The sequence below is a fragment of the Panthera tigris genome, chromosome C2, assembly GCF_018350195.1.
Source record: "Panthera tigris isolate Pti1 chromosome C2, P.tigris_Pti1_mat1.1, whole genome shotgun sequence".
Classification (NCBI taxonomy): Eukaryota; Metazoa; Chordata; class Mammalia; order Carnivora; family Felidae; genus Panthera; species Panthera tigris.
The window spans coordinates 51,814,272-51,837,942 of record NC_056668.1 but is presented as its reverse complement, the minus strand read 5'-3'; the positions used below and the strand labels follow the sequence as shown (position 1 = coordinate 51,837,942).

General features: G+C 36.1%; 1 pseudogene; it reads right to left on the bottom strand.

Moving 5' to 3' along the window:
- Positions 1-356: 356 nt before the first annotated feature.
- On the bottom strand, positions 357-16,576 carry LOC102958918 (annotated as a pseudogene).
- Positions 16,577-23,671: the final 7,095 nt, after the last annotated feature.

Genomic DNA, 23,671 nt, shown 5'->3' with positions numbered 1-23,671 from the left:
CTTGGTGTGGGTAGGGACAGCTCAAGGTCCCCAGCCAATACCTGCAGGGACCTCTGGTACCTAATTGCCCTCTCCCATCCCTGTGATGTTCCTGCTGCTTTCTTAGTACCACTACCGAAGCCATGCTTGACCATGTGGAACCCTACCAGAAACTCCAGTCTGTAAATAAGTGTTTCTCCCTAGTAGTTTTGCTCACGTTTGTTTCCCACCAAGTGTCTGGAGCCATGTATATCTACATTGCAATTCCCGAGGTGTCCGCAGGTAAGATCTCTGGTGGCTTTGTGTGCAAAATAAAAAGGACTCATTAATCCATTTTCAAATTTTTCATTAATTAACTTTTTTGCATCCAAAATCTTTTAAATAACAAAGGGGTAGTTTTTGTAACCACGGTGAGCCCATCGAACACTGGTGAGCTCAAACTTCTGGCCCTTGGGGTGCACGTAGGGTGTAGTGTGGCTGCACAGGGTTCCTCCGGCCTTGTAAGAATGCCTGTGCACTTCTCGCCTTTCCGAGGAGCAGAGAGCAGGACAGTGCCGTAGCGGTTGGGGGAGTCCAGGGCCAGCCGGTTGAAGGTGAGGATCTTGCCCCCACCTTGAGGATGAAGTTTCCGCACATAGCTGCTTACGGTGCAGCATGCACTCTTTTCAGTTTGGGTACCTCCTGTACACTGAGGTCACTCGTTACAGTTCCTGCACCCACAGCTTTTTTTGTCTTCCTGGTCAGGATGCTTCATCCTCCAGATCATCCAGGAAAGGGACAGAAGCAGCTGGTTTGGTGCGACTCATGAACCACCTCTTCAGCACAACTTGGTTGAAGGTGGAGTTGGTTTGTTTGGGAAGAAAACTGCACAGCCTGACCAACAGCCGTGGGTCGGTGTCCTGGCTCTCGGGTTCTTAACCTTAACCTTTTGGCCCTTGTTGTGGAGGATGCCAACTCTGATGATGGCACCTCTCCCACACCCCAACCTCAGCACAGCTCAGGAGGTGTAAAATGTTACATTTCTCTGGTGACAGTGCTGTGGAATGACTTGTGTTGTAGCCCCTCCAATGATACTCTACATTATCCGTATCTTCTGGATAAACTCTTCATCAATTAATCATCCAGGCTCCTCATCTTCTTTGGAACTAGGAACTGTTCTAGAACTGTTCTAGGGCTGCTTTAGAGCTTGGAGATATATCGCACCTTCCTTGTTTATTTACTCCCTTGTTTTGCTGGAAACCATTCCCCAGCAACTTTCAGTAATTATACGGAAGGAGAAAAGTTTTTGAGAACACCTATATTAGAATTTTTTTTTGTATTCTCATAGTTGATAGTTTAGACTTAAATTTTTATTTATTTATTTTTTAAAAATGTTTACTTATTTTGAGAGAGAAAGTGAGAGAACACAAGCAGGGAGGGGCACAGAGAGAGAGAGAGAGAGAGAGAGAGAGAGAGACAGAGAATCCCAAGCAGGCTGTGTGCTGTGTGCAGTCAGCGCAGAACCCAACTTGGGGCTCTATCTCACCAACTGTGACATCATGACCTAAGCCGAGATCAAGAATCGGTCGTTTGACTGAGCCACGAAGGTGCCCCTAGACTTAAATTTTTAGGTAGCAAAGCAAGACTCAGGATTTTAAAAGCATTTTTACATTTATTACTTTCAGCATTGCTACTGAGAAGGCTGATGGTACTTTTATGCCCAGACCTATGCCTGTGAATTTTGTCTCCCTTTTACCTGCAAATTTTCAGGATCTTCCCTCACTATTCAGATGATGAAATTTTGCAGTGATGGGCTTTGGTGTGAGTTATTTTGTTTTTCAATTCATTTCTGTTGGGTACTTTAAGCTCTTTTCAATGTGGAGATCCATGTATACCAGTTAAATTAGGGGAATTTTCCTTGTTTTAATTTATTTCTTTGATAATTTTCCCTCTCATTTTCTCTGCTTTCTTTATCTGGAACTCTTATTATATAAATGTCGGATTTACTGAATCAATCTTTTTTTTTTCCTCATATTTTCTCTCCTATTTTTCTTTGCTCTTCTTTTGTTTTATTTTCTGAGAGATATCCTCAACTTTATTTTTCAATATTTATTTTATTTTTAATTTACTATATTTTAATTTGCTAAGATTTTTTTTCTTCTTGTTATCTGAAATAACCCCCTTTTATGGTAGCATTCTGATTTGGGGCCATAGGTAAATGTTTCTCTCCTTTCTTTAAGGACAATAAAATATTTTAAAACTTTTATTTTGTTCCTTAAATTCACTTGTCTCTGTTGTTGTTTTTCTGTATGTTTTAATTTTCATGTTTTATACTGGAGACTTTCTACAACTGGCTTGTGGTCCTTGGCCTCTCATTTATATTAAGAATGAAGCAATAGGGGAGCCTGGGTGGCTCAGTGGGTTGAGTGTCTGACTTTGGCTCAGGTCATGATCTCCCAGTTCCTGAGTTCAAGCTCTGTTTCAGGCTCTGTGCTGACAGCTCAGACCCGGGAGCCTGCTTCAGATTCTGTGTCTCCCTCTTTCTCTGTCCCTCTCTAGCTTGCACTCTCTCTCTCTCTCTCAAAAATAAATCAAAAAAAAAAAAAAAAAAAGAATGAGGCACTAAGAGCTTTATTGGAGCCCCGTTTTCTCAGGTGGGGCTGGTTTACTGATGAATTTTACCCAGGGGAGAATTCAGCCTTTTTGTTTTGAGGGGCTCTCCCATTGTTAGTATGGATAGGATTTAAAAAAAAAAAAAGGTTTTTTTTTAACATTTATTTATTGTTGAGAGACAGAGAGACAAAGAGACAGAGCATGAACAGGGGAGGGGCAGAGAGAGAAGGAGACACAGAATCCAAAGCAGGCTCCAGGCTCTGAGCTGTCAGCACAGAGCCCAGCGTGGGGCTCGAACCCACAGACTGTGAGATCATGACCTGAGGTCAAACTGGACGCTCAACTGACTGAGCCACCCAGCACACCAGGATTTTTTTTTTTTTAATCTAGTTTTTCCTTCTTTTTCCTGCTTGGGGGATTTAGATATCGATGTTACTATTACAGGTACCAGGATAGTCAAGGGACTAGTGGACTCAGTGTTTAGTAAATAAGTTACCACTCAAATTCTATTTTTAGTACATTACTTACCTCTTCCCTCACCTATGCTTTATATCCTTAGATAAGATCCTCCATTGTTCAGCTTTTCCAGAGACTAAACCCTTTATCTTTAGCAGAGGTAGGAGAGAGATAATTACTTGGCTGCTTGGGATACAAGAAAATATAGCAGCTCTTTTTAAAGACTTAGCCACTTATCTTGCATTCTGCTCTGCCTTGCATCTTCACTGAAGTAACTGATTCCTTCAATTCTTCAGGCTCCTGTGGTGTGAAACAGCTACATTCTTGCTGTTAATCCCTCTTCTCTCACACACACATAAACATCTCCATTCAGGTCTCCTAAATTAGTAATAACTGCCTAGTTGGCTTCCAGTTTCCAAAATTATTAAACGTCTCTTTTCTACAGTGCTCCAGTTTCTTTCTTCCTTCCTTTCTCTTTCTCTCTCTTTTCTTCTTTCTTTCCTTCCTTCATTCCCTGCTCCCTCCTTTCTTTCTTTTTTCTTCCTTCCTTCCTTCCTTCCTTCCTTCCTTCCTTCCTTCCTTTTTCTTCCTTTCTTTCTTTCTTTCTTTCTTTCTTTCTTTCTTTCTTTCTTTCATTTTACACTTTGTGAGCCCACCCTTTTTTAATTACTATAATTTTCTTGAGTTTAGATGGATCAGAAATAAATGTATATGTTAGATTCACAAAGTTTAACCAGAAAATTCTAAGTATGTTTCTTTCTTTTGTTTTCCTTTTCCTTCACTGGAGAGAGAGAGAACGAGTGGAGGAGAGGGGCAGAGGGAGAGAGAGAGAGTCTCAAGCAGGCTCCACACTCAACATGGAGTCTGGCATAAGACTTGATCTCACAACCCTGGGATCATGACCTGAGCCAAAATCAAGTCAGACACTCAACCGACTGAGCCACCCAAGAGCCCTTAAATAGGTTTCTTTGTAAGTAAAAATCAAGGTACTGAATGATCCTTCCGTGGGCAGATTGGATACCATATCCTATAGTGGGAATGGAAACTTGGAATTGTATAAATTCTCTCCCTGGGTGTTTTCATGTATCTGCTCTTCATAAATTGGCATTTGTTAGGATTGGTTTATTCTAGAATTATATCTTTCTGCTTTTGCTTTTACTGTACTCAGTACTAGAAATGTATTGTTGTTATTTTATCTTATAGGCCTCACTTCTTTTTCTATGGATAAGATCATTATTAACAAAGGATTATAACTCTCATCACTGACATTCCAAATTCTAGTTCTGTATTTTGTAACTTAGGGGAGTACATTAATTGAATCTGTGCTCCTGAGGTTACTCTCCCACAATATCTATTCAGAAATACCTCTTTTTCTTCACCCTCTGAAGTTTTATTTCCTTTCTAATATAAGTTTGTTTTAAGATAATAAGCATATGTTAGATAATATTTGTGTAACTCTTATGCATTATTAGTTATACAAATAAGGCATTCTATCCCCCTATTTTCCTTTTTAATCAACAACAAATTTTAAGTGTTTAGTCAATATTAAACATGTAGATAGAGGGGAAACAAGAGTCCAGAAAGGTTAGGGATTGAAAATTTATCAGGCATAGAGATGCAAAGAAAGAATAGAAAAAAAAAATAACATGGTAGCCATTATAGGTCAAGTTATCTTCTGAGGTAAAAAAAAAAAAAAAAAAAAAAAAAATTTATTTTCATTTAACTACATTATATAGCATATATACTCTGAATTTTTTTCTTCTTTCAAAATGAAATGTTGGAAAAATATTGCTAAATAATATATGTTGTTACAAGGTCGCCAATGAAATCCCAAACTTCATACCTAACAGTGTTTCCTTAAGAGGTTGATCTCCATGGGACCAGAAGACAGAGTATATTGCATATTTTGTTTCCAATTTTAATGGAACACAAGTAAAGCATTTGCCTACATGTATAAATACCAATGGACTACTTGAAATGGAGAATTACTTTCTATAGAAGTCCGTACAATTTCATGCTGACATCCCTCTGCCTATGAAACTGTAGGGAAAAGAGTTGGCAAAATTACCTTTAGAAGTCTCATTAATCTATTTATCACTTACATGTTATCAATGACTTGCTTTATTGTGAAAAACACTGATCAAAATGCCTATCCTATAATAGCTTTAAATGAAAACAAAACAAGTTATACAAGATAGAAGAAAAATGAATACATTATTTTTCTGCCTTAGACATACAAGGTATACTTTTGAGTAAATAAAAGATTACTAAATGCCTTCTGGCTCTGTTGCTAGCCCAGTGTTACCATGACCACTATTATCTAGTTAAAGAATGTTTGCTTGTTCTTGAGTGAGATGACTTAAAGCAAATCATTTTTGTTTCCAGATTAGAAGCTTGTTCTATGGAATCACCTCCCACCCCTCTTTGTGTTTGGACTAGCAAATCTATTTTCTTTCATATATTTTATTTGTCTGATTCAAGAATCAAAACCCTAGATTCTTGAAGACAGTAGATTTGTAATTCAATGGGTATATTGGAAATGGATGTTTTAACTTTCATTATGCTTCTTTCTTTGGAGAGGATCGATGTTTTAACTTTCTTTTTAAATGCTTCTTTCTTTCTAATGCTTTAGGCTTCTTATTCTAATCCTAGAAGCACCTTGCCCTAGTCACTGAATCATTTGCTTTGCATTGATTCAATGTAAGATACTCTTTTACATTCTGCACATGTAAAATTTTCCAGAATAGGTACTTAAAAATGTCCACATTTTTAAGATTTAATATTCTATTTTAAGAGAAAAAAGTGCAGTTTTGTCCTCCATTTTTATTTTGCAAATACTTCCTATCTTTACTCTGTCTTCACCAAATTACATGAATACTTTTTTTTCCCCCCTTTCCAGGCTATCTGCTGCTATATGAACAGGGATTCTCTTTTAGCTTGCTACTGCATTTCAATCAGCCAACAGCCTATCTTTCAATAATTAATTCATCATAGAACACACTGATCCTACCCTTCTGGAAAGGACACACATTTCCCACATTTTACAGTATTGATTTAATATTTTAATTGTTGGAATTGAGAATTGAAAAATGATTGTTGCTTTTTCAACCAGAGTGGTATATGTGCAGAAGATAATAATAACAATAATGCCTTATTTTACTAATTTAAAAATTAACCCCACCCTTCCACCACAAACACATACATTGGGATATCCATCTCTGATATTGGAACACATCTACTAGTAATTTAATTGGAAATTCTCCCTGTCTTCCTCCTTTCTTTCTTTCATCCCTCCTCTCCTTCCTCTTTCCCTTCCTTTATTTAATTTAAAAAATTTTTAATTTAATTTTTGAGAGACAGACAGAGCGAGCAGGAGAAGGGCAGAGAGAGGTAGAGAGAGAATCCCAAGCAGGCTTCACATTGTCAGCACGGAGCCTGACTTGGGGCTTAAACCCACGTACCATGAGATCATGACCTGAGCAGAAACCAAGAGTTAGATGCTTAAGTGACTGAGCCACCCAGGTGCCCCGTCCCTTCTTTTGTTTATTTTTCTTTCTTCATGGATGATAACATAATGATAATATGTCTTAGAATAAATGCAGACTTTAATCGGAAAAGATTACATAGCTACAATTAGTTGAACTCTTACCACATGTTCATGTGCATGAGGTCTTAGTTTTTTTCTATTTTACTGATGAGGAAACTTAGGCCCCCAAAACAAGCAGATCACTCAAACTTATATATCTGGTAAATGGTAGCACTTGAACTGATATTATTTTAGTCCAAAGAGTGGACTTCACATAAACTTTACATAAACTAAAGTTTCATTTGTTCACTATATGTGAAGTATACCTGAACAGAGCTCTGAAGTTGTAAAATAGAATCACATATGTTAAAGATGGAAGAAATTTAGAAGACATCTATTCTACATCCCTTATTTTGTAGATTAGAAAATAACTCCAGGTAGGTTAAGTGATTTCCTCCAGGTATTACATTTTGGAAATTTGTAGACACAGGGCTAAGACAAAAATCATACATACTTGTAGTAACAAATTTGAATACCATAGATATACATAAAGAAAAAGTGAAATTGTGCTCTATCTTAACCTGGAAAGATTTCACCTTTCAGAGATACAACATTTACCCTACAATTTTCAGATCATACTGAAAAATAGGAACCATGATGAAAGTATCTGTAAATGTAATTCTTTAAAATTATTTTGGAAGTCCAAAGGAAAATATTGCCGCACATACAACTCTTCTAATGTGTGCCTTAATACTTTTATTAAAAGAGGAAGAATTGATATATATAACAAAGACTTTCATAACAATTCCTACTATGTACGAAGAATTCCTTATGTATTAACTTATTTAGTCCTCATCAGAAAGTTTTGAAGTGAGAACTAGTACCTCTGTTGCCGTTTTATGAAGGAAGTAACAAGAGTTTGGAAAGGTCGAGCAACTTACGAAAGGTAAGAATGGGACAATTGACGACTCAGACTCTTTGGCAGTGAAGATTTGAGTTGCTCAAACCCTGGCTAATTGAGGTTCTGGCTGATGGTAAAGGTAATGACCAATGGGTAATGGAAGAAGGAAGCCAAAGATATTAATTAAAGGCATTAATTAATTAAAATGACCTGTTACAGAAATGAGGACTATAGAAGCTTCACAAGATTTTTTGGACAGGTGTACATGAGTGTGTGTGTTTGTTTGTATGCTAACCACTTTCTTCGACTCTTGCTTTCTCTTTATGTTAATTAGACACCTGCTATTGGTGGTTACATTTACAATTTTGACTTCAGGTAACAGTGGGACTGTTACTGAATTTGAGGAACAATTAATATAGCTAGTAGTGGATGCAATGACTTGTCAGACTATTTCTCATTTGGGGGAAAAGAATAAAATCTTCTCTTTTAAGAAGGATAATGGTACATTGTTACATAAAGTTGTTTTGCTATATGAGGTTGTTTTGTTGTTGTATGGAAGCTAAAAGCCAGGGGCAAGGAAGTCCAGAGTCAAAGGAGTGGGCTGTACTCCTTTGTCTATCTGTTGCCTATCAGCTCTAATTGACTTTTTTGCCTGCTCTATGAAAATGGATCTGGGCCTTTTGCCTACTGACACAATGTTAAGTTTTGTTGCGATGGAGAGAAAATGTAGGTAGAAAGGGTTTTGTTTTCTGGTTTTGGAGTGTTTGATCCCATGGCATGGATAGCTTCTTTACTGCTCAGCTTCTGAAACTCCTCTGGTGGGCAGTTGCACCTCCAGCAGCCAACTTCCGTGTGGTGGGTAGAGTCTTCAGCATCGGGCTCCTGCAGGTCATGGCAGCCAGCAGCACCTAGTAGCCAAAGGCTACTGCTTGGGTGGTTTGGTAGTGAGAAGCACCTCTCTGTGAATAGCTTTCACCCACGTTTTAGAGCTTGTTTCCAGCAATTTCTGCCAGCTAAGCATCACAGCAAATTCTGTGCCAGTCAGTGGGTCACAGCTACACCCTCTACTATGAGGTCTGTATCTCAGCCCTGGGGGATGGGGGATAGTGTTCTCTCTCAGCAATAGGGGCAGTCATTGCTCCTTATACCTGTTGTTCCTATAATTTTTAGAGGTCTCTTTACTTTTTACTAGCCAATATCTTCTTATTCCAATCCCTCATTGTAGTTAATAGTTCATTATATTAAATTTCCCCTTTTTAAATTACTGTGTGATTACTCTCTCTTGATTAAATTCAAGGCTGTCTGACCTCAATTTCCATGCTTTTAAACCACTACCCTGTACTACTTTTTACCATTAACAGAGATCATTTAAAGCTGATAATAATGTGGCCTTGAATTTTTTAACAGCTAAATAATTAATAATTAGGGTAGTAGAATCATAACATTTAAAGGTGGGGAAGAACATTAAAAATAATTCAGTCCAGTATCTTTTTATTCAGATATGGAAATGGAGGCCAAAATAACTAAAATTATGCTGAGATCCATATTTTGCATTTTTTGGTATCACTATTACCTATCATAGAGCCAATATTTATTAAGTATGATTTCAATTAAAATGAGTGAATATACTAGAAAACATTTATTGAGCACCTTGCCAGTAGCTACAGGTGGAGTGGTGATTTAGATAGAGTTGTTTCCTTCCATAGGTTTTCAGTCAAGTAGCAAATTTGAGATAAGAATAACAACTTTGTTTAAATCTAATCCCTCTTTGCTTTGGATATTATTGCCAAGCTGGTTGTGGGTTGAAATCAAAAGACAGTTTTCTTTGTGCAGTCTTTGTACTCATTCTAAGGCTGTATAAGGATAAGCATCATGTGGACATATTTAGGCTTAACTTTAATATAGCTATTAGAACCTGTTATCTTCTGGAACAAGTTTTGTGTAGTTACTCTAAAAGCTTAATTCCCAAAGCACACGTTTATGATTTTATTTTTGTACTTATGGGGACAACATATTTACACAAAAATTCCAAAATCTTTTCGGATTTTAATTTAGCAGGAACCTTCTTACTTCACTTTCTGGAATGATGGATGACAAGAAATACGACCACAATCTAGTAGTTTGTGACATATCTTGAATATGTAGCTCATGGAATTTTAATAATAAGCCATGGCTGATTTTGTTTATGAGTTCTGATAACTTTAGAAATTGAATAAATAAATGTCTGTCTTTAGCACATCTTCATCATTGGGGGGCACTGTGTATCAGAGCATTTCACAAAAGTTAGAATAAGTCCTATGTTAAAAAAATAGAATTTCTAATAATATATTTTATGTAGATAAAGTTTTTTGTGTGATAAAAAATTTTTCTTATGTAACATTCATTAGCACACAGCGAAACTGAAGGAGATCAGAAATTTAGTGGCTCTTTTCATCCCATTTCATAATTTTAAAATATATTGAAAAGCTAAGAAAAGTGAAAGTTGCTGGACTCTGAGAACAAACCAAACAAACAATACTTTTATTAAATAGTGGTTGTAATGTTCCCTTGTTGCATATCATGAAGTCGTAATTTTAGCCATTCACTTCGTGTCCAGTATCATCACCTTTATATTTGTGTTAATACTTAAATTGGTGACATAAATTTAATATCCAGGACATCATGAATATTTTTGAGAGTATCACCTTTTCCGCTTTCTTTTCCTTCTCTGTCTTACATTTCTGTGTCCATCTCTTGATATTTCTCCGTTCTTAAACTTGCTTCCCTTAGCACACACTTACTTCTTGCCTGACCAGAGTTTCTGCTGACCTCTGAAAAGTCATGGCAGACATATATTCTGCACGGATATAAGAGAATAAGGATTTAGTCCCTTGCTTCTACTGATCCTTCCAGAGATCATTCTTCATGGTACTTTAAAATGTTTATCCTAAAAATAATAATTTAAAAACTAATGTGACTAAAGTCTTAAAAAATAAAAACCTTTTATGATCTATAAACAAGGGAAACCACATGTTCCGTCTTCATGTATTTTCTTCCAATTTTTCAATGCGTTTTGGAGAAATAATTCGGAAAAATTCTGAAGGAAGTGGGCTGCAATGAACTGTGAGAACATTTGAACATGTTGCACATACTCTGGGGAGGGCAGCAGACGGAGGCCCTGCCTGTTACATTCTTTACCAGTGAGAACATGCACCTCTCTTATGATTGGCCTGGAGGGATCACCAAGAAAGAGAGACAAACCTGCCTCACAAGATTCATTCAGTGAGGGGTGGAAAAAAGGGCTGAAACTTGTCTTCGTCACTGGCATGATAATTGCTAAATATGGAATCCATAAAGAAATGACGAAAATCTGGGATGATGATATAAATAATTTCTGGAAATATCCATCATTCACCTGTAAAAGTAAATCAATACTATATTTGGATCTTAATGCATTAAGAATGATGCAATCTTCAATTAAATTCTTTTCTTCAGTTAGCCGCCCTCCTCCAATTTCTACATTGGGGTGATAGCCACCAATGTGACTTTCAAGTTGCTGGCGTGTTTGGCTTACTGTAAACGGTCATTCAAAATACTTGTTAAGCGTAGCTTTCTAAAAATGTTCATAATAGCAAATCTAATGCTAAGTTGAGAGAGATTTTTCTAGGATGGAGAGTTTTGTTTTTTCCCTAGTCATAATGGCAGGGTGAATTCTATGACCAGGTTTACTCCTTTCAGCATAACGATGTTGGCCAACATGAATTGACATAGTACAAATCAGTGGTGGTCAGTGTGGATTTTGAAGTCATCTATTTTGCATATTTTAACGTCCTGTAATAAAGAGGTCTATGACTAATATTTATATTTTAAAAGCCTTTTTATGTGAGACACATTAGTAATTATTTCTGGCCTTAGAGTCCACAAAGAGATAAGCTATTTTGAAAGAAAAATTAAACAGAATGTTCATGTATCTGTTTAGATGATAAAATAGCTTAATGGTTTTCATGAAACATATTTAAGATATATTGCTTTGAGACAATGCTTATATTTATATAATGGTGACGTTACATCCCTAATAAATATTCAAGCAACTTGGTTCCTGGTGAGCACCCTTTACTGAAGTTACCTGGATATCTAAATTTAGCAATTGGAGTATTTTCTGGGGTTGTAAGCAGACCTTGACTGTAATTTCAGTTTAGATCTTTTTGCATAATTATTTTGAAGTTGACATAATGGAGGAAACAAAAAGCACATGTGTGTGGGAGACAGAGACAGGGGAAAAAACAAGACAATATTTTAAAATAGCGTTTGATAGCTTACCAGGAAAAAAAAAATTACCCATAAATGTTAACAAACAACAATAATAACAACTTATGCAGGGTTTTAAAAATTATGATACATCTATTCTTTATCGTTCTTATAGTGTGCAATAACTTTAACAGGATATATGTATTTGGTTTTTATTATAAGATTCACTTTGGGACCAATCATTTCACTGAAGAGGTGAGTCTGTTTTTAATGTACTTGGTCAGAGCAATACAGTTTTTAAAATTTGCTATTTATTTGGGACTAATTGCCACCCCTAATTTAAAGAGAAGAAAAGCAAAAGAAATAAGTTTTTCCTAGCTAGACTGTTACGTGAACTATAAACTTAGGGCTCGAATGAATTTGATACTTGCATAGTTCAGTATTATTCCTGTTACAGAGGAGGATACTTACGTCCTGAGAGGTGGCCTGACTTTCACAAATGCTCCTTGGAGGCATGGTTGGGAGTGAGAGGTGAGGCCTTTGTAGCCTTGCTCATTTGCCTGGTGAATCCAACTTGGTGAAGATGAATTTGTTCTCCTTGTTTTGTTTATTTTAAGCCCTTTGTATTTGTACATCTGATGCAAGCAAGTATTTTATTACAACAACTTCATTTATTATCTATTTCTAATAATATGCATGGCCAACCAACACTTTAAAACATTTTCGTTTTCTGTGTTAAATTCTTTTTAAAATCATAATTTAAAAATGGAGTATTTCCAAAACACTGTCTTTTAAGTATCAAAACAAAGAAATAGGGAAGAGAAGGCAGCATTATCCTGTGATTACAACAAATAAGAAACAAGGAATGTTGATCAGGGCCTCTTCTAAATACACCTGAAAGTTTTTTTTTTTTTTTTTTTTAACGTTTATTTATTTTTGGGACAGAGAGAGACAGAGCATGAACGGGGGAGGGGCAGAAAGAGAAGGAGACACAGAACCGGAAACAGGCTCCAGGCTCTGAGCCATCAGCCCAGAGCCTGACGCGGGGCTTGAACTCACGGACTGCGAGATCGTGACCTGAGCTGAAGTCGCATGCTTAACCGACTGAGCCACCCAGGCGCCCCCACCTGAAATTTTTTAAATGACTTTGGGTAAGTCCCTTAAGCTATTAGCACTTCTATTTCTTTATTGCAAAAGGTAATAATAGCTGTCCTCTGACTGTTAACCTTTAACCAATATGTTGTGCACTCATTGATTCTTCTTCCATTGAAATATTAAAATCCTTGATGTGTCTTTGTTTATGATTGGGCTGAATACTTTTTACTATCCTTCCAGCAGGGCTGTAGAAAGAAGACTGAAAAATAGATGAAAATTAATTCTCACATTGGAATTTCAGTTATGACTATGAACTTTTCTTAAGAATCATTTGATCAGGGGCACCTGGGTGGCTCAGTCGGTTGAGCTGTCTGACTTCGGCTCAGGTCATGATCTCGTGGTTCGTGCGTTTGAGCCCTGCGTTGAGGTCTGTGCTGACAGTTCAGAGCCTGGAGCCTGCTTTGGATTCTGTGTCTCCTTCTCTTTCTGCCCCTCCCCTGCTCGTGCTCTGTGTCTCTCTGTCTCTCAACAATAAATAAGTGTTAAAGCAAAACAAAAAAAAAAAATTCTAAAAAAAAAAAAGAAGAATCTTTTGATCAAATGCAGCTAGTGGATGGCAGAGGTTATCCTAGAATGAAACTCTGTGATCTCTAAGTCACTGGCTTTCAAAGGATGGTCCCCTAACCTGAAACACTGTCACCTGGAAACTTGTTAGGAAAGAAATACTTGGGTCTTATCCCAGGCATACTCAGTCAGAAAGTTGAGGCCCAACTATTTATGTTTTAACAAGCTCTACATCTAATTTTGACATATGCTAATATGTAAGAACCACTACCTAAACTAGAACAAATGAAAAATAAGACAGACTCCTAGAAGTCAAACCATCTCAGACTTGGCAGCAAAATTTATGTTATATGGTATATATACTTTTTGATGTTTGCACAGGAAGACAAGAGATTTGTGTTAAGTCTACATTGATTGCTTATGCTGACTTTACCACTGAAAATGTCGAAAGAAGTCAGGGAAATCTTAAAGTTTTGATAAGGTATTGAAAATAGCAGAAGGAGGTCATTAAGGAAAATATGGTTGCTGCTGAGACGTAGATGTTAGAATCTAATAATTTCTTCTGTTCACAAATGAAAGCTAAGAAAGGGTGCAGGGCATTCTGAAAGATTTAGCACATGTCACCAGATTATGATCATCTGAAAGTGTCACTTACATTCAGCATTTGTTTTTGTAAATAAAAGTTTGATTTGGTATTAAATTAATGATAATCTTGAGGTTTAATTTAGTTCTTTGAGGTTGAGAAAATCAAAGAAGCCAGAAGAATTTGCTTCATTACAAAGATATTAATGTTTTATATACTTTATACTGATAGCAATTTTTTTTATAGTGGAAATAATTATGTTTCAGTGAAGGGGAATTATAAAATCAAGCTACTTTCATGTTGGACAAAATTATTTTTATACTTGTGGTAGTTTGAGCTACACTGCTGATACTAGCATAGAAGAAGGATATTGGCAAATATATTCAAGACTTAGTGTGAGCACTGCTGGTTGTATACCACTGGTTCTCAAAGTAATTGTTTTGGACAAGTGATGGCAAAGAAGTAAGTTGGTTACAATTATCTGGAAGTCTTATTCTAACTTACTCATGTTCTTCAACGTCTTGCATTCCCCAACATCCATTTTATAATGAATTCATAAGGAAAAAGTGACTTAAATTATGTTAAATCTAAGAAGAATTGGTCTTTAAGAATACCTTAGTTATTTGCATTATCATCTCATCTGTAATATACATGTTATCTGTTCAAAGTAGGAGGAAAATATTACAGATGGGCTAAACTTCAATATCATATGTTTCTGTGAAAGTGGAAGAAGGGAAGCCCAGCAATTTCACACTGATTTTATTTTTTAATCTCTTTTGTAGAAGCTATCAGAACTTTTCTACCTATAAAGGATTTTTTTCCTCTTCAAATGCGTCTACCTTTCTGTTCTAAATCAAACCATAAAGGATATTAAATGAGACTGTGAGTGTTGGAGAGGTCGGAAAGCCTGCCTTGGTCAATCAATATATCTTTGTAAAGAAGATGCCTCAAACTATGAAGTCACCTATTGATTGTTTAAAACCCTACTGTTGCCCCCAATCCTTTTGATTTATTATCAGTAATGGAATGATGTAAGTTTGCTAATATCCAGTTTCTTTAGGATACCGGTTTTCTGAATTGAAGTTAAAGACCACTTTAGACTTCTGAATTTGGGAAGCTGGTTAAACGAGAGGTGGAGAGCCTTCTTCATCTGATCTTCAGTGAACTGCTATCAGTGATCTTTAGACTTGATTAACCTCTTCTTGGCTGTCAGCTCCCTGGGTAGTTCCACCCAACCAAATTTATTGTTCTGGTCAGGGTCCTTGGTCAGCCTCACTTCTTGCTTGGCCCTGTTCTTCCTCTGGTGTTCTCTTAGATCCATAGGCCCTGTTGCCCTCCTTTCAACGTCATCAGCTGTTTTCAGGTTGAGTCAGAGCAAGACCTTTTTTTAAAGTCCTAAGTCTGTTCCTGAAAACATACTCAAGGCAGAGATAATGCTGAGACAAGGCACAGCCAGTGTCGATGTAACAATTGTATATGTTGAAATTGAGGAACACAATACACTTTTAGAAATAAGATACGTATGATGCAGAGGTGGAACACAGGATCCCCCAGAAGAGATCAATTCATTTGTGACATGGCATTCTCTTAGCATCCTTCTCAACCTTTGTTTGTTTCCTATTACTTGATTCCTGTCTTAAAAGTGTGTGTTATGAAGACATGGTCTGTGGCTGTTTGGTTTTATACATGTAGTGCCTAACGTGCAAGTCCTTAAGAAATATGAGCTGGAGGAGTTTTGAAGAAGGAAATAGCACAGAGAAATGGGGGAAACAAAGAGATCTTCATCATGTGACATAGGTTGAATTTGAATAATTCAATTGACTATCTATGGGTAATAATCTATGGAACCATGGGTAGTACATGGACAGAGAGGAGATTGTCTGATAATCCCAGTGAGGGAAGCAGCACAGGCCCAGGGAACATGGTCAGAGTGTAAAGGGTGTTCTGTAAAGGATGATCACAGGAGCAGAGAGTTCCTGTGTGGAATAGTAGAAGATGAGGTTAAACACATGAAGTGGACAGATGATGGAGAACTTGGCTTAGTGGTGTACTGGAACTGGTTTGAATTATTTCATGAGAGCCTATTATGTCTCTCTTTCCACCTCCAGGAAATCAGCTATGATGAGAGTGTTCGCACTACAGAAATCTGCAAATGGTACAAATTAGGACACCTCCACACTCCTAAACACACACACAGGACCAAGTGTTGTTAAACATTTATAAGTGAATCACTGCATTGCATGTTAGGCTTCAGAGGTGGTACTTGTTTCTAGGGTCAAGTAAGAGATAGCAGGATGAGACCAAAATATTTGTCAGATTAAAAGGCACCACTTAGCAACAGCAGAGTGTGGAACTGTTGCAATGAACAGAAGCTAAAAATATTGAAGCTAGCAATTTTAGTTAGAAAGTAAAATGGCAAAATTGATGGTTTGGAAGGATTTCCTCATTGTGTCATTCTTTTACAATAATATGTTGCTTTGATTTTTTTTCCCCTCAAGTTTCTTCAGATCTATAGGTAGTATATATATAGGGAGGAGATTGCCCAATAATCCCAGTGAGGGAAGCAGCAAGGGTGCTTACCTGGTATTCTCTGAGCATCCTTCTCAACATTTGTCAGTTTCTCAATACATATTGCCGTGATTACTTGATTCATGTCTCAGAAGTGGGACTCCTCCCATTCTCAGAAAATCATCTTGTTCTGGGATAACCTCAATTCTATAGAAAGCTGTGACAATGAAATTTTTAAATTTTATTTGCTTTTATATTTTTAAGGCTATGTTTGTGCTGATAAACAAGGAGATTAAGTGCTTTCTTATGTAAATAACACATTAGAAAAAATGGATAATGTACAAAGGTATAAAAGAGAAAGTACTCATAACTAAATAGATAGCCATTTGTAAACATTTGTTGATTATTCTTCTAGGGCTAATACAATAATTTCAGTTTCCTTTCCTTCTTTCACTTGTATTTGTTAGTTTTATCACCTTCTAATAAAATACTTAATTTTATTTAAAAAAAATTTTAATGTTTATTTTTTGAAGTTTTATGAAAGCCCATAGATGGAATGGACAGGCTCTCTGGAGGAGGTGATACTTAAACTGGGTCTTCACATTTGAAAATATGAGTTCTTCAGAAAGAGGAGTAGAGAATGTCATGCAAGTTTGAAGATTTCTCTAGGTAGAGATATGGAGAATGAATTTCAGCCCCCCCTCCACCAAAAAAACCCCAAAACCAACAATAAACAAAAAAAAACACTTGAGCAAAAGTTCAGAAACATATATTTAGGGTGCGTGGGTGGCTATGTTGGTTAAGCTTCTGGCTCTTTGACTCAGGCAATGATCTCATGATTTGTGAAATGGAGCCCCGCATCAGACTCTGTGCTGACAGGACAGAGCCTGCTTGGGATTCTCTCTTCCTCTCTTTCTACCCCTCCCCCACTCACACTCGTGTGCTCACTCTCTCTCAAAATAAACAAATAAACTAGATGCTCTAGAATTCTGTAAGTGTTTCACTCTGTGTCAGTTTGGAAGCCATTCGAAATTTTGATCCAAAGAATGACAAGTCCTGTATTGGTTCTTTACTGGATCTCTCTGGTTGTCATGTTTATGGTAGACTGTAAGGGATCAAAGTTGAGGGTAGAGAGGCAAGTTATAAGGTTATTAGAGTCTCCAAGTGAGCCATGTTAAGGACTCAGACCATGGTGGTAGTAGGGAAAGTGGAAGGAAGTGGTCTAAGTCTGGGTATGTTGTGTTTTGAAGATAGGGAATTTGTTGACATGGTATGTAGGGGGTGAGAAATGCATAGTATTTGAAGAAAACTATGAGAGTTTATTCTAAGTTAATGATAGGATGTTATGACTATTAATTGAGACAGCCAAATACAAAAGATTTGGGATAAACAGGGTGTTTGTTGTTGTTGTTGTTGTTGTTGTTGTTCTGTTTTTGTTATTTATGTTTCTAGGGACCTTTAAAATTTTGGTGGCCTATTAACATTCACATAGAGCTGTCAAGGTGACATTTAGATTTAGGCAGGGGAGAAATCTTGACTGGAGAGATTTATTTGGATGTCGTCAGCATAGACAGTTTTAAAGCATTGAGACTGCAAAAGGTTGTCAAAAGACTGCATGTAAATAGGAGAAGAGAAGAGATACAATGCCAAATCCTGGGGCTTTCCCACGTCAAGAGTTCAGGTTGAGGAGGAGAATTAGCAAAGGAGATTTAGAAGAAGCAGCCAGTGAGGTAGTTGAGAAGATGTGGAAATGAAAGTTTATCAAGATTGCTGTTGCTTGCTTCACGTTCCTCAGGGAAACATGAAGCAAAGTCATGACCTGAAAGTGAAGACGTGCTATGGAGGTATGGATGCTTAGGTAGAGGAGAACCTATGAACTAGTCCTTGTTGATTGGCAGTAGGGAAATGAATGGACCGAGGAAAAACATCTGGGCAGCATAAAAGTTTCCTCCCACCCTTTCCTGCACGAACTGTGGGTGCAGTGATGAAGCACAGTAGCGGTCTTGCTATCATAGAATAAGAATTGTGAGGACAAAAGTTTCATGTGAGTGAATGGAAACAATCTTTAATCTGTTCTGGCATTTTGGAGCCATTCTACTGTTCCTTCATTTACTTCTGGACTTCATGGTATGTGGGAAAAAAAAAAAAAGGCCAATTTTGTTCATCCTTGGTAGTCAGGTCTTTGTTATCCATGCTCCTGTACTCTATCCTAACTTCTTCCACAGGCTTGGACTTATTTGTTAGATGATGAGTAGTCATTGAAGTTTTTGAAGAAGAATATGATATAACTAATACTGAGATTTAGAAGATCGCTCTAATATGGCAGATGGGTTTCCCAAAGTATACATTACCTCTGCTTCTTGATAACAATGGTTTGACTTAGTGTCAAAAACGATTTGCTACCTCATGTAGAATCTACTGCTGCTTGTGGCAGGAAGTTTTCAATCAAAATTCATTGAGATAATGGTTTTAACTGGTCTTTTTTTTCTGCTGTGAAATTATTAGGTGAATGCAGTGGTGTCAAAGATTGCCTGAGAATAGATTGCTGGGGTCTTCAAATTTATAAAAGTGGACTTCAGGTTTTTAAGGTGGATTTTGGACACTTTGTCAATGTTCCCATGCAGACAACTCTCAGAGTGGAGATTGGCCTTCAAAATATGATAAAAGTTGTATTTTATTATTCAATGTTCTATATTCATTTTGGGTTGATCAATATGTGTAAATCTTTTATATAATCTTTTCTCATTAAATAACAAAGATGGGTTTTTAAAAATTGGGATTATTTTGACATTATGTAAAGTTTGGCGAGTAATAATCTTTTCATGAACTATTAAAATTCTGTGAGATATTCTCTAATTTGGGACATGTATGCACAGATTTGTGTGATGCTGTTCTGTGGGTACCGGAAAAGTTCGTGCAAACATGGCACGTTGTCCTAGACAATTTATTTTATGGCAATAAATTAAAAGTTTCATTTAAAATAACTACCAATTTAGTAAGAAACAAAATATAAATTCTCAAAATTTTGAAGATACACGAAAAAGACTTAACAATGGTGCTTTTAACACAAACTAAATCTCTACATGGCTGTCTTATTTTATTGACTCGTTTGCTTATATATATTTAATTCTTTGTGCCAGGCATTAGGCTAGGTGAAGAGAAAATAGCAGCAGACAAGAAAGACAGGCCTTGTCTACAGAAGAAAACCTATTCAAATGGATGAAAGAAAAATAACTGAATTTACTGAACATACTAAACAGACTAAATGCCCGTTGCTATGGACCAGACTCTTGGCATATATTTTATACACTCGCTACTCTCCTATTCCATTGTTTAGTGCAGGGCCATGCTGCTGGAGTGACACCAAAAACTGAATGACTCTTCGGTTAAAAATAGTTGAAGTGATTCTGAAATAGATTTAAAATAGAAGCCTCTTGTTAAAAAGTTAACGGTGAACTAAATTTCGAGTATGTTCATGCGGCTTGAATAATATAGCACCTAGAAATTTCAGTATGACAAAAACATCATTCTAGATTTTACTGTTAGCTATTAGGCACTGAATATTTTGGAAATTATGGCATTCAGAGAAAACTGGATTTAGGATGTAAATGGCAAGAAGCTCTTCAAACTTAAATAAGTCATAATAATCACTACAGGATAAATAATGTCATGTTTTTAAAAATCTAGAGGTTGATTGATTAGTGTGTGGACTATCCTGCTTCATTAATGTCATTTTCTTTAGCTTTCCTTTTCTTGCTTATAAAAGTTTCTCCATTTCATGCCACCTCTTTTTTTTCCCAAAACTTTGATGAAGATAGTTGGAATTAATGACTAAAATTTATTTTGTTGATGTCACAATCCAAGTGCCCAAATAACACACATATGGAAACTTGCTATAATTGAATTATTGTTTTTTGTCCTTTTCTGAATCTCTTTGCTTCTGTGTTGTTGTTTCCATTTTAGAAGGTACATTGTGTCATAAGCATACTGTGAAGGAAATCCACTGAAAGAATAATACAAGCCTTCTTAGTGTGGGAAGATGAATACTTTTATTCAACTCCCTTTGCTTTTTAGTAATTCCAATGTTTTTAAACCAATAAGAGTAACATTAGCTTTATTAGCAAAAAAATTTGTAAATTTTTAAAATAAGTATTGGAAAGAAATAATGTATACCTCCTCAGTTTTCTGCTAAACCCAGCTGGGTGATAAGCATAAATTTTGAGCAATATTAAAAATTTTAAAAATAGTATCAAAGCAGGAGTTTAGTTTTTTTTTGTTTTTTTTTGTTTTTATCACTGAATTAAGCAGATTCACACCTATGTGACTCTGAGAGTGCTTTTTCCTTTATGAAAGGGTTTTAAGTTCATGACCTCAACTACAGAGGAAATGAAATTTCTTAAACTAGAAAGATGTTTGCCAAGAGAATGTTTCTTAACCATTTGTTAGCTGGACTGACATAGGGGAAAACACCCAAAACACCAAAGAGGAGTAGGTGGTAGAGAATATCATTTGCACTTGAATAGATCAGAATTTCCATGAAGCTTAGAAACCTGAATGTTTTCCATGACACAAATTCTTATTTTTTTATTATTATTTTAAACTTTTACTCATTTTTGAGAGACAGACAGACAGAGCATGAGTGGGGCAGGGTCAGAGAGAGGAAGACACAGAATCTGAAGCAGGCTCCAGGCTCTGACCTGTCAGCACAGAGCCCAATGTGGGGCTCGAACCCACCGACCATGAGATCATGACCTGAGCCAGAATTGGACACTTAATCAACTGAGCCACCCAGGTGCCCCCATGACACAAGCTCTTAAACACGATTTTTCTTTTTATTAAGCAATCGACTGCAGACTTTTTTTTACACTAAAGACAACTGCCACTTTGCTAAAGAGGTAACTGTCTCTATGAAGAATTTTGAATTGTTTTGTTTCCACGTATTTTGGTAAAATGATTTGAAAGAAATGCATTATATTCCTGGAACTTTATGCATTATTGTTGGAAGAAAAATATGTATCAATAAGTAGAACAGTTAAAATTCTAGTGTCCTTAGTAAGGTACATTTAGTGGGGGTAAATTATTGTCATGAATTAATAATTTACATTGAGATTTGTAGTGAGGTCATTGCTGATTTTTTCATGAGTATCTGGACTTTTCTATAGATTTTGTAGTTTGAATATAATATATATATTATATATATTTATATATATATATTATTTTAAGGCAAGATTTGCTTTGTAAGGAGCATGGAAGAAATTTATTTTTTTTTTTATTATTTTTTTTTAACGTTTATTTATTTTTGAGACAGAGAGAGACAGGACGAACGGGGGAGGGTCAGAGAGAGAGGGAGACACAGAATCTGAAACAGGCTCCAGGCTCTGAGCAGTCAGCACAGAGCCCGACGCGGGGCTCGAACTCACATACCGCGAGATCGTGACCTGAGCCGAAGTCGGAGGCTTAACCAACTGAGCCACCCAGGCGCCCCAGCATGGAAGAAATTTAATCTATAATGACATTAAATTTGGGATAGATGACTACTTCTTAAAAAATTCACAAGTGGTATACATTCTTCTGCACATTGATTCCTTGGTCTATAAAATGGGGCTTGACAAAGAGAGCTGGAGAGTGAGCTGAGTAATATGACTTGAGCTTAGTGTCTATTTTTATAGGATTGTAAATTTCTGAGGGATGGTTTAAACTGAGCTTAAATTCATGCTTTTTCAGTTTTCTAGGTTTACAAATTGGTTATCCCACAGTTTCTTGCTCTCATGAAATACATATTTTCCTTCCCAAATGGATACTCAGAGGGCTTCTTTTTTGGATATAATTGTTCTTGCTAGAAAATAAATTTTACAGTATTGCCTATATAATATTCTAACAATTGGTAAATTTATAAATAAGTGAAATTTAGACAAGTTAATGATAAGACCTTTTTTTTTTTTTTTTTTTAACAACCTATTGCTGCCATTTTTACTATATTGCTAGAGAGGTAAAATGCCCTATAAAAAGTGTTGTATTTTCTTTTAGTCTCCATTTTCTTTTTGTAAAATGATTTGATAAAATGTATTATATTCTTGGAATGGAGGGGAGTTTCTTGCTCAAAAGAAAACCTATGTCAATAGAGGCAGCCATTAAAAATTTTTAAGTGTTATAAAAAAAGATAAGACAAAAGAAGCCAAAATTACTAAATCAATTTAGTAAATTACCCTAGAGAAAAAGAAAAACAAAACAAAGAAAAAAAAAACCCTTCAGTTTAATAATGGGACCACATATTCCAGGGACTGGTTTGACTGGTTTTTCTAATCAATTGATCAATCAGTCCTGACACAGAATCCAAAGATTCAGGGTAGACATGATTCCTTTTCTGTTTCCCAGGTTTCTGCCCTTGAATAAAAGGAATAGTAGAGAATATGGAAAAGGTAGATCTCAAAACGGGAGGAGAATACAATGGGTGAGAAAAGGAAAAGATAAAGCTGGAATATTATGGGAGAAGCAAGAATATGCTTGTATATACATATCATTTAATATTTAGAATTTAGTAAAATATTAATTTGAAAATATTTAACATTAAGAGATGATTGTTCTTTTATCTAAATTTATAATAACGGTCAAAATACATTTAACAAAGTATTTATCAATGCAAGGAAATGCATTTTACAAAAGGAATTATATAAAAACTGATTCAGCCATCTGAGAGGTCATGATAGGGGGCTAGCAACATGGTTAAAATATGCTGCAGACAATGAATGATTATGAGCTAAACACAGAAGAGTGACAGGGAAATCAGTTACTAGAATTAAATACTAAAGATACTTTGTTGGTGCAAGATACTTTGATTAAGAATGTGGACCCTGGAGTTAAACATCTACATTTCAAATAACAGGCCTCATCACTTACAAGCTGCTTGATATTGTACAGGTCTCTGTACCTCACTTCCTTATCTGAAAAATGATAATAGGAACCAAACTTATAGGATTTATAGGAGGATTAAATGTGTATTATGTATGTATGATTATATACGTGTATGCAGTTGTATATGAATATGTGATTGTGTGATTATGTTATTGTGTATGTGTGTAATTGTGTATGTGCTTATGATAAATAAGTGCTTGCATATGTGTATGTGATTGTGGATTGTGTATAATTGTGTATGTGCATGTATATATGTAAGGTATGCATGTGATTATATGTACATGCATGTATATATATGCATATGTGACTGGATTTATGTATGTGATTG